The 11,346-nt window shown below is 40.3% G+C and overlaps 2 pseudogenes; both read right to left on the reverse strand.

Annotated features, from left to right (window-relative positions):
• Positions 1-609: 609 nt before the first annotated feature.
• LOC145657955 (voltage-dependent L-type calcium channel subunit alpha-1D-like) lies at positions 610-8,254 on the reverse strand (annotated as a pseudogene).
• A 49-nt stretch (positions 8,255-8,303) lies between these two features.
• On the reverse strand, positions 8,304-8,941 carry LOC145657956 (polyadenylate-binding protein 1A pseudogene; annotated as a pseudogene).
• Between the last annotated feature and the right edge of the window lie 2,405 nt (positions 8,942-11,346).

The following is an 11,346-nucleotide window of genomic DNA, read 5'->3' on the forward strand; positions in this document are numbered from 1 at the left end:
GTAGATCTCCAAGTTTATAAACTTGCAATAATATCACCTTCTGGACAGTCTTAAAAATTCAATTGCAGTGATGATTATGACAAGTATATAGTTGTAAATAATTTTTGCTGATTACTGATTATAAATAATGATTCTAATGAAATAATAATCTAAAATACTAATGAGAATATTTCTGAGAAATCATACGATACTGTATGGCAGGTATGCCACTGCCATAGTTTCCCCACCCTGACATCATGGTTGCCGTGGTGCTAGTGCCATGTGGATTTGTTGTTCTTTTTTGTTTCCACCCTGTAATATGCTTTGTTCTAACTGTTCTTAACACCTGTTTTGAGTTTTCCCCTAAGTAACCTGTCCTGCTGTGGTGCTTGTTCCTCTACTTCTAGTCATGTTTTCTGGTTTTATGTCTCAGTCTCAATGTTACAGCCAATACATTTTCTATACTTCTATATTGATAGTAACAGTATGAAAGCAGACTGGACACTCACAATGAACTCTGTAACCACAATTTCCACCACACTCCCCACCACAATGAGAGCATTGAAGAAATTCCAGGCATCCATGAAATAATGCTGGGGACAAGACAAATGGCCAAATAACTAGCTTCAGTTACAGCATGACATAGCATGAATAGTGGAGGAGTGTGATGATGACAAAACCCACGAAGATGTTCCTCATGAAGAAGGCAATGATGATGATATAGACGATGAAGAAGATGGATATCTCCACGCGGTAGTTGTAGAATGAGCCATGGTTCTCCCCGTTGGCATCGATGGCCTTGTAAAGGAGTCTGAGGGAAATCATGAAACAGAAGAGAACAAGTGTAACCCAGGGGAGGAAATATGTGCTTAGTTGACCTTTGCCCTTTGACATGGGATCACATCATTGTGGAGACTTACGTGGGTCAAGCCTCAAAGGTGGAGACAGTGAAGAGGGCCATCATGCCCATCAGCACGTTATCAAAGTTAAACTCGCTGTTGAGCCAGAAGTGCTGGCGCATGATCGGGTGAGTCACATCACCATCTTTATATACCACAAATGTGCCTCTGCATTACATGCAAACACACGCACACACACACACACACACACACACACACACACACACACACACACACACACACACACTATGAGAACAACACAGAATCAATGAATCATTGCCATTTGATAACACACAGACACCTTCCCTAAGTAGTGCTTACTTGCACTGCTTCAGTGTGTGTTTTGCCTCATCTGTGCGGCAATAAAATTTGCCCTGCGATACAAAATGTAACATTTACTCTCAACAGCACCCACAAGAGCACCTACTTTGTCAAAAGTGAGACAAGTCATAAGTGCAATTCATGTATTGCTGGTGTCATTACGAAGTAAGGGAGGTGCAGGGGGTGGTACGTGTGCACGGGGAGCAGAGAGCACCTTAAAGAGCTGGACGCCAACGCAGGCGAACATGAACTGAAGCAGAGCGGTGGCAATCATGATGTTCCCGATGGTCCTGATAGCCACGAACACACACTGCACCATGTTCTGGTCAGACGGGCAGAGAGGCAGTTATCAGGGATGGCAGGAGAGAGGCGTGTGGCACGCATGGGCACAGGCACAACGGGCAGTACCTTGAGTCCCTTTGCTCTGTTGATGGCTCGGACAGGCCTGAACACTCGTAGCACTCTCAGGATCTAGTAAAATGTTGTGATCTATATTGTCAAATGCTGCACGCAGTTCAAGCATTATAAGCACAGAGACCTAACCAAGGTCAGAAGCCAACAACAGGTCATTAACTACTTTATTTAGTTCTGTTTCTGTACTGTGATTAAGCCTAAACCCTGACTGAAAAACTTCATGTATCTGGTACTGATTCAGATATGAGCTTAGCTGCTGAGCTACAGCTTTTTCTAGGATCTTGGAAATAAATGTAAGCTTTGAGATCAGCCTGTAGTTTGACAGCTGACATGGGTCGACGTTAGATTTATTGATAAGTGGTCTGATTACTGGTAATTTGAATGGTTTAGGGATGTAGCCAAGGTTCAAGGAGGAGTTTATTAAATTTAGAAAAGGTTCAATTACTTCAGGTAGGATTTCCTTAAGAAAGTGTGCAGGCAGTGAATCTAGTAAGCATGTGGAGGATTTTGAGCGCAAGATCAAAGATGTAATTTCTGTAATTTTCTAGGTGTAAAGGATTCTAGAGTCACAACTAATAAGGCGATTTTTTAAATTGCTGTGATTCATTACATTTTGGCACTCATAAAATGTAACTGGATCCAAGTTCTAAAAGAAATTGTGTTTGCAATTTATTTGTACAGTTACTTGAAAAACCCTGGTAGCGCAGTTAACAGGTTTGATGATTTTCCTGTGCACAAAACTGTGATGCCAGGGCTGTCCCAAGTCTTTATGAAGCCCTAAGCAAAAATCTGAGTCGCCATTGCAATAGCATAGGACATAGATGTCAAACTCAGGGCCGCAAGCCAAATCTCGCCCACAGTGTAATTATATTTGGCCTGCGAGAAAATACTATATGTCTACTAGAGCTGGCCCACCGGTAGACAGTGAATTCACCGCTAATACTACAAATCCCAGAATGCTCTGCTGGTGCATTGGCGTGTCAATCAGGACCCACAAACGCCCCCTCCTCTGTTGACATTCATTAGCAACCTCATGCCACCAGCTGCACAACTTGCAGCTTCAGGGTCAGGGCCATGTCATCACAGACATGTATGTTGCAGTGAGGGCTTTTAAAACAAAATTGTGCCTGTGGCCAATTTTATGGCCAAACCATAAAAATGCAGAGCTCTACTGCCATGTTCCCAAGTGCACAGTTTGCTGAAAAACTCAAGTTACTCAGTGCCGAGTGACCTGGCAATTTGCTGACTTTGATGCCCAGAAATGTAGGTTTTAACTGCTTAGTAATCCTTTTGCAGTTGATATGGAAAGCCCACCAACTAACCTCCAAATGGAGCTGCTTGAACTCCAGTATAGTGACACGCTGAAGTCAAAGTATGACGCTGTGGGCGCTGCACAGTTTCCACATTACATCCATGACACAATGCCCCAGCTGCTCCAATGCTCTCTATGTTAGGCAGCACATATCTGTGTGAGCAACTATTCTCCTTGATGAAGATGAGAAAAACATCACACAGGAGTCGTCTCACTGATGAACACCTTCACTCAATCCTGAGGATTTTCTCAGCTCAGAGCCTGACCCCAAACATTGATGAGCTAGCATCCAAGAAGAGATGTCAGGTATCTGGCTTGGACCAGTGTGCATCAGAGTAGATCAGAGAGTAGCAAACTGAGCTTGAATGAATGTTTTCTTTATGCACTTTTCCTCGCTACTCCAAAGCATGGACTTGAATGGGTGGATTTTCATTGAAGGAAATTATTATTATTATTATTATTATTATTATTATTATTATTATTATTATTGTTAGCCTGTGAAAAAAAAGGTTACCATTGAAATTTAACTCATAAGGCTACAAATAAAGAAAGAGGCATAAGATTTTTAAAAACATTTATTTAAAAAATGAATGCCACAGATGTCTTTGATTTGACATTTGATTTCACGTGTGTCTATAGTATTAAACTTTGCTTGTTCCAGATTCAATGTTTAAGCAAAACATTGTCCAAGTTTTTAATTTTTGCCCACTGTGTATTTGAGTTTGACTCCCCTGGCATAGGACAATAAATAAATAAATACAATGACAATGTTCCCCAACTCTGATGATTTTTTATTTATTTTTTTCAACAGGACAATGCTCCATGTCACACAGCCAGGTCAATCAAAGTGTGGATGAGGGACCACCAGACCCTTTCATAGCCAGCCCAATCTCCAGACCTGAGCCCCAATGAAAACCTTTGCAATGTAATCAAGAGGAAGATGGATGGTCACAAGCCATCAAACAAAGCCGAGCTCCTGGAATGTCTGTGCCAGGAGTGGCATAAAATTACCCAACAGCAATGTGAAAGACTGGTGGAAAGCATACCAAGATGCATGACAGCTGTGATTAAAAATCAGGGTTATTCCACCAAATATTGATTCTTGACTCATCCAAAGTAGAAATATTAGTACCGTGTTGTTTGTAAATGCTTGTTTTCTTTGCATTATTTGTGGTCTGAAATTTCTGTAACTGTTTTGTTATTTTGACCATTAGTCATTTTCATAAAGAACATGCTCTAAAATACAATATTTTTATCTGGAATTTGGAAGACATGTTGCCAGTAGTTTATGGGATAAAACAAAACTACTCAGCCTGGTCAAACTCATACACATCAATTGTAAAACTAGAGAAACTGATCATTTTGTAGTGGTCTCTCATTTTTTTCCAGAGCTGTAAATACATTTAAGTGCTCTGGGGAGCCAATTGGTGGCCACTTGGAGACCTAAGCAGGCGTTCATTTCGCTTATATGGCGGGACAAGTGTTCTGTTGTTATCCAACCTATCGCAGTCCTACAAAGTGTTAATGCACTTATGATTTCTGATGTTTATTTTAGATGCATTTTGGGTTGTACATGTAACCGGGTGATTATCGGTTGTGCCTACACAAAGCTGGTGGAACAAATAGGTCGTGGTACCTTTAAAACCACCAGGTGGTGCCATCGCGATAACAAGCGGGATTAACATGTTTACCAATAAACGAACAAGGAACATTTTGCTCCTGTGAGTTGCCTTTTTGTGAGTTTTAAGAAAAAGGTGAAAAAACCTTGGATTATTCCCTTACCAACACAGTAAAGATTTAAGATTTGTTTTAGCCGTCTAACAAAAGGGTTGTTGAATGATTTTGTGGGTGTGTGCGTGCATGAGTTGTAAGATAAAGGTTGGAGTTTTCCATCAGTGTTGCAGGTTCACCTTCCATGAACCTTTCTATCTGTTTAGGACCAACCGGAAGGCAGTTGTTTTGGGACTTTATTTTAGTTTAGTTTGTTGACGCTTCTGTAATAAGGGACATAGAAAATAATTGTATACGGTCAGTGGAAAAGTGAATATGTTCTTTTCTGTTTAGTTAGTTTGTGTAGCTACTGTGAGTGAGCGCAGATAAGTTCCAGTGTTTAGCCTACGTGTGTTGTGGAGTTTAGCACATGTTAACAAAGTAAGTACAGGCACAACAGGTCAGCGATCATTTTAGAAGATGCTTTCTAATTGTAATCCTTCACACTACAGTGTGGAAGCATAGTTTTTTTTTTTGTTTTTTTTTTAAATTTCCAAACAGCCACTGACATATTATGTGTACACTAGCTTGTGTGTACTACAGGAAGTTTAAAAAAGAGAAATACATATATTTTCAATTGATGTGCCTGGTTTCCTCTTACTCTCATGTATGTATAGGAAAGGAATGTCCCATTGGGTCTCAAATATTCACAGGCCATAAAACTTGCTACCAGGAGTGGAGTATTCCAAGTAGCTAAGTGGAACTAAAGGGTTTTTTTTTTTATGTGCAAGTATAGAGTGAAGTACCTAATGCGGTAGTGCTGAAGAGCAGGTTGGCATTTAGTGGGAGACCGAGTGGTGTTCTGGTGTCTGGTTACAACTGTTTTGATACCACGTCAGAGCTACAGAGATCATCGTTGTGACGCAACAGGACAACGACAGGAACTTTAGGCCAGAGGGACTGTGCCAGCCAACTCATCATCAACTCCTATCCTTCACCAAGCTCGTAGTAGGGACTGTAAAGACTGAAGTTTGTACAGTATCACAGTCAGGTGAACAAGAATCACAGTTGCAAGAACAAATTAGGGAGTTGCATACTAAACATGAGGAAGCTATGGCTACGATAGATTTTATGTTTATGTTCCCATGGAGAAGCATATTCCCCCATTTTGTGGCGAGCTTGAGAAAGATGGTAGGCCTGTCGATGATTTCACTGAAGATGTCGACCAGATGATAGGAATCAGTCTGACCATGACCAGTATGATTTTATGTCCCTGCTAAGAGGTCTGGCTCTAGAAGAGGCATGTATGTGCAGCAGTGCTGACCTTGATAATGCTAGTGACTAGTTAACCTACCTCAGAGAAGCATTTTCAGACAATCACAGTGTACCCCAACTGTTGCATTGTTTTTACAGCTGTAAACAGCAGGAGGGTGAAGACATAAGAGAATTTTCACATGCCTTGGCGCAAGCCCTTAGCTTGCTACTGAAGTGGTGTCGTAGTTGATGAGAGATTGGCACTAAGGGATCAGTTCATAGAGGGAGTCAGATTCTTCTCTTAGGAGAGAGCTTTGCAGATATGTGCAAAACAACCCAGAATCCTCTGTGATGGAGGTGCGGGAGGAGGCTTATTTGTGGTTTCTAGAGGAGTCCTTAGTTAAAGCCAAAGCTGTAAAGTTGAGAGGTGGTAGTAGTACTAGTCGAGCACAGTGTGCAGCTCATAAAGTGCAAGAACTAATGTCAGTCACTCTGGAGGACGTCCTTAAAGTGATAGCAGAGCCGTGCCATAGTTGAATTAACTAAAGCAGCTAAAGACCTCACAGTACAGAAAAGTAGTACTGCTAGCAGACCGAATTCACAGCCAAAGTATCCGTTGGATGTGCAACCAGTCTGTTTCAAATGTGAGGTTCCAAGGCATATTGCAAAGAACTGCCCACAGAAGTGAAGCATAAGAAATGCAAACCCAGTGTTCTCTAGCTCCCAGGGAAACGAGACCCCCCAGTTGTTGTTCCCCCAGATTGCCTGACTCACCCCATTTACTCAGCTAGTACACAACCCTCCTGTGATCAATTATTGCAGTGTGTTATTGGAACATGTCCTCTAGTAGAGCTCAAGATTTGCAATGTTGTTACTCCTTACCTGTTGGAGAATAATAATCAAGTGAGTACTCTTACGGAGCAATTTTTCTGAATGCATTTATATGGGGAAGATGAGGATATGTTGCCCACTATAGGTTGTGTTAAATTGACAGCCACTAATGGGCTCAATACACCATACCCTGGGTATCTCGAGCTGGAGGTTGAGGCAATGGGCCTAAAAATTCTATTTGTAATCCTTTACACTACAGTGTTGGCGGCATTTGTATTCTGTATAGCTACAGCACCTCTACTTAACACTCATGTTGTAATCTGATCTAGAAAGTTGCCAGCCCTTTTAAAATATTAGGTTTATAGTATAATAGTTGAATTAAACAGACACAGCTTTAATCGCAATTATTTTCATGACGATTAATCTTAAACCAAAAAATGAGCTCACTGAGAGCTGTAGTTCTTTTTACAGACACACCCAGTAAAACTGCTTGATCAATTCTTGATAGCCACTGACCTATAGGATCAATAGACTAGTACAACCAAATAACCTTTAATGTGTTGCTTTACTGCAACGCATTTTAGAATTGAGATGTTAGTGTGTTCTGTTCTTGAAAAGGTTACAAAAGCAGCTGGATAAAGCTTTGATTGACATGCTAGTCATGGACTAGAATCTAATATGGTTATAATAAATTAATTCAGGACAAGTGCAGCATAATACATTTTTTAAATTAACATTAGTATAAAAATGTGGGTTCTTTGTTTTATTCTTAGACATATGATGGTGCCTCAATAATGCTTAACATTAACCTGCAATAAAGAACAGGACCAGCTATTCTCTTGTACTAATTCTGAAGTTTGCATCTTTATTTTATATTTGAATGTTTAACAGCTGACTGGGGATTTAGGAACAACACCCTCCCAGGGCAAGGCCTTCACCAAAGGCATGACCATGGCCAGTGACTTGGGCAGGTCGGCGGTGTTCTACACGACGCTTGGGGCAGACACTTGGGACTGAGCGGTCTGCATGTGGACGAGTCTAAGTCCTGCACAGTCACGCAGGTGATGACGTTTGCCTATTGGCTCACGCCGCAGCTGGAAGGTGGGGCTAAGGAAGGGGAGGAAGGATTAAACCACAAGATGAGCAACAGCAGGGAAACTGTTAGGAAGGATTTCATAATGGATTTAAAAAGACTTGAGTTGCAGTGGAGCAGCAGGTGGAACAGCAGGGGTGTGAGAGGTCACGGCAAGGGCACCTGGTGGGCGGGACCTAGGCATCGGTGTCGTCCTCGTCCTCTTGAGTCGCTGGGGATGGTGATGTTGCTGACAGCCAGGCCGGGCGTGAGATGATGATCGGCTGTGACAGGTCGCCGATGCCTTGCATGGCGGAGGAAACAGGCCTGGGACAAAGGGGCACGTCAACACTCAACACACACCGCACACTCGAGTGAACACACAGCCTATCACCAAATTGTGATGCCAAAGAGCCATCCAGCACTTGTTAGAACAGTTGTACCCACTATGCAGACCGACATACTAGACCAGTAGGTCTCAGTTCCAGTTCTAGGGTTTCCTTGCGTTGTATTAGTGTGGGGTTTTAGCCTTAATGCTAACCATGTCGTCCATGTCCTCTCTAAGGTTCTTGATGTACGCACTGGGGAACTCCTTGGCCCTGGCTCCCATCTCAGCCTCACACTCCTTGCGAGACCTGAAGCAGCCAATGAACACTTTGCGGTCATTGAGCATCATGCCATTAAGTTTCTCAATGGCTCTCTCCGAAGCCTCGCCGCTCTCAAAGTGTACAAAGCCGTAGCCCTTAGAGCCGTTCTCATCACAAATCACCTTGCAGGAAAGGAATGGCAAAGTTGCAGAATGTGTCATAAAGGGCTCCGCAGTCAATAGACTTGTCCAGGTTTTTGAGGAAGATGTTGCCAATTCTGCTCTTCCTCAGAAAGGGGTCTTTCTGGGACCACATAATGCGCATAGGCCTGCCTTTGATGACGTTAAAGTTCATCATATCCAAAGCACGCTCAGCATGGCTGCTGAAGGTTCACATATGCATATCCAGGTGAGCAACTGGTCATCATGTCCCCACACACTCGGATGGAGACAATTAGACCAGCAGGGCTCAGTTTCTCGAATAGCATGGCCTCCGTAACGTCTGAATGAAGATCACCTACGTACAACAAGGCCATCGGAGCACTTGGAGCACTCGGATTCATCTTTGTGAGGGACGTCGTTGAACCTTTCTGGAAATCGTAGGTGAAAGTAGTAAATGAACAAAATAAAATATTAAACGACTTAACCAAATAATCTAAATACACAAATTATACAACAGTTTTCCAAAAAGCAACAACAATTCAACAGAGCCAGGGAAGTGTCGATTGACCAAAGCGATCAAAGGAACACTTTAGCTTTAGAATTCAGATGACAGATGACAACTTAGTTGTTACGTAAGAGTTATTTTATGTAAATGTTTATTTTTTAATATTATCCAAATGCCATTTATTTATTTATTTTTATCGTTAATGATTAATTATTCAATTATTTAAACTGATAGCCTTAATAACATGAATGAGAGGCTTGTTTCTCTACTAGCCTATTAACTGTACTAGACTTTAACAATGCCTTACATTTCAAAATATTACCCAGTTAAAGTATTTTCCAAAAATCGTCCATATGCTGGTCACACTGGATCATTTACCACATGGCTCAAAATAAATTCTTTTACATTGATAAGCACAGCAACATTCATGGCAACAAAAATCTATCACATTAAAGATAGTTAATGGGATTAAATCAGTTTGCCTTGAAGAAGGCATTTGTTCTTTGACGTTAAAAATACTCGCCTGGAATTAAACCTAGTAGAGTTCCACAACGAGGTGCAATTTGTAAAAGGACGTCTTTTTCTCTCAGAGTAAGAAATCTGCAGAAATAAATACATCAGTTAAATTTTTAAATATATAGGTTAAAAATCCAAGTATAAAGAGCAGATATATTATCTGTGCTAATTAATGAATGTATTTAAAGTATACATTTAGTAGGCCTAAAAATATAACTGGTATGTAAATCATATCTAAATATATTTATTTAGAGTAAATTACATGCGACATATTGAAGATTTTGATTTTTTTGGCCCGCTACCACCATACCGCCTCATCGGGAACTGTTACACTTTATTTTTTATTTTTTTTTATTTATATCTTAAAAATAATCACCTGGAATGTAAACCTAGCCGAGGTCCACAACGAGGTGCAATTTGTAAAAGGACGTTTTTTTTTTCTCTCAGAGTTAGAAATCTGGAGAAATAAATATTTTAATTTATTACCCCCCCATCAGAGGACCTTTAGAGCTTTATTATTAAAAATAAGACAGACAGATGAACAGACAAACGCAAAATGTATATATAATATTTTTAAGTATTCGCCATCTGCACCATTACAGGAATAGTGTGTGTGTGTGTGTGTGTGTGTGTGTGTGTGTGTGTGTGTGTGTGTGTGTGTGTGTGTGTGTGTGTGTGTGTGAGTGTGAATGTGAATGTATGTATATGGTTATGTGCGAGTACATGTATGTTGGATTGTATATGTACACGTATTAGAGTGTGATATTTAGCGTTTATGGATTGGCTCTGTATGGATTTTATCAAAGGTGTCCAGTCTAGATTATTGGTTCTGTTATTGATTAATTCTGAGAATTATTCTATTGATATATAGTCTATTAATAGATTTTTCTATTGGGTGACACTAACATTATTTTTTGTTTTCCAGTTCATGAGTATGTTTTTTTGTTTGTTGTTTTTTTGCAATAATATTTTTATTATATCAATATAATAATGTTATACATAGTATCCTGTCCTATTGGTTGATGATCTGTCTCCTAGGAGACATAAAGATGGTGTTGGATGGATATGGTTATTTAAAGCATGGGATATGTTGGTGATGACAACTTGCCAAAATTGCTTGATAGATGTGCTCTGCCGAGTGGTATGAATGTAATCGTCAGATGTGTTTTGAGTAAAGTATGTACAGATTGCTGAGCTTGTGAAACCAATTTTAAACATCCAATGTGTAGTATAATGTACTCTGTATTATTTTGTACTGAATGCATTGTAGGTTAGTGTTCCTGTCATGTGGTAATGATTATTACACATTTTAATCCAAACTGCGGCATCGGGGGCTGGTAATAAATCTTCCTCCCATTGTCTCGATGGGAGAGTAACTGTGATATTTGATTTCACTATTATTTTGTATATCTTAGATAATAGGTTTTTTGTATTAGGAATGTTTATAAATTCTGATATGGATGTAGGTATCGGAATTGATTTTTGAACACATAGGTGATCTTAGCTGATGGTATTGTAGGAATTGGGGGCTTTCTATACCATATTTTGGGGCTAGTTGTGGGCATGACATGAAAGAAGTCTTATGATAAATATGTTTAAGGTGTGTAATGCCTTTTTCTATCCAAGATGTAAAGTTTAATATTTTTGTTCATGGTAAATTCTGGATTTTTCCAAATGGGAGAATGACTAGTTTGTGTGAGTGTGGAGTTTGATATCTTGTGGAATTTCCACCAGACTGTTAGTGTCATGGCCACCTTCAAACTGTTGAAACATGGATATTTTTGA

This window comes from Electrophorus electricus, chromosome 5 (genome assembly GCF_041902795.1).
Source record: "Electrophorus electricus isolate QZ-2024a chromosome 5, ASM4190279v1, whole genome shotgun sequence".
In the NCBI taxonomy this organism is placed as follows: domain Eukaryota; kingdom Metazoa; phylum Chordata; class Actinopteri; order Gymnotiformes; family Gymnotidae; genus Electrophorus; species Electrophorus electricus.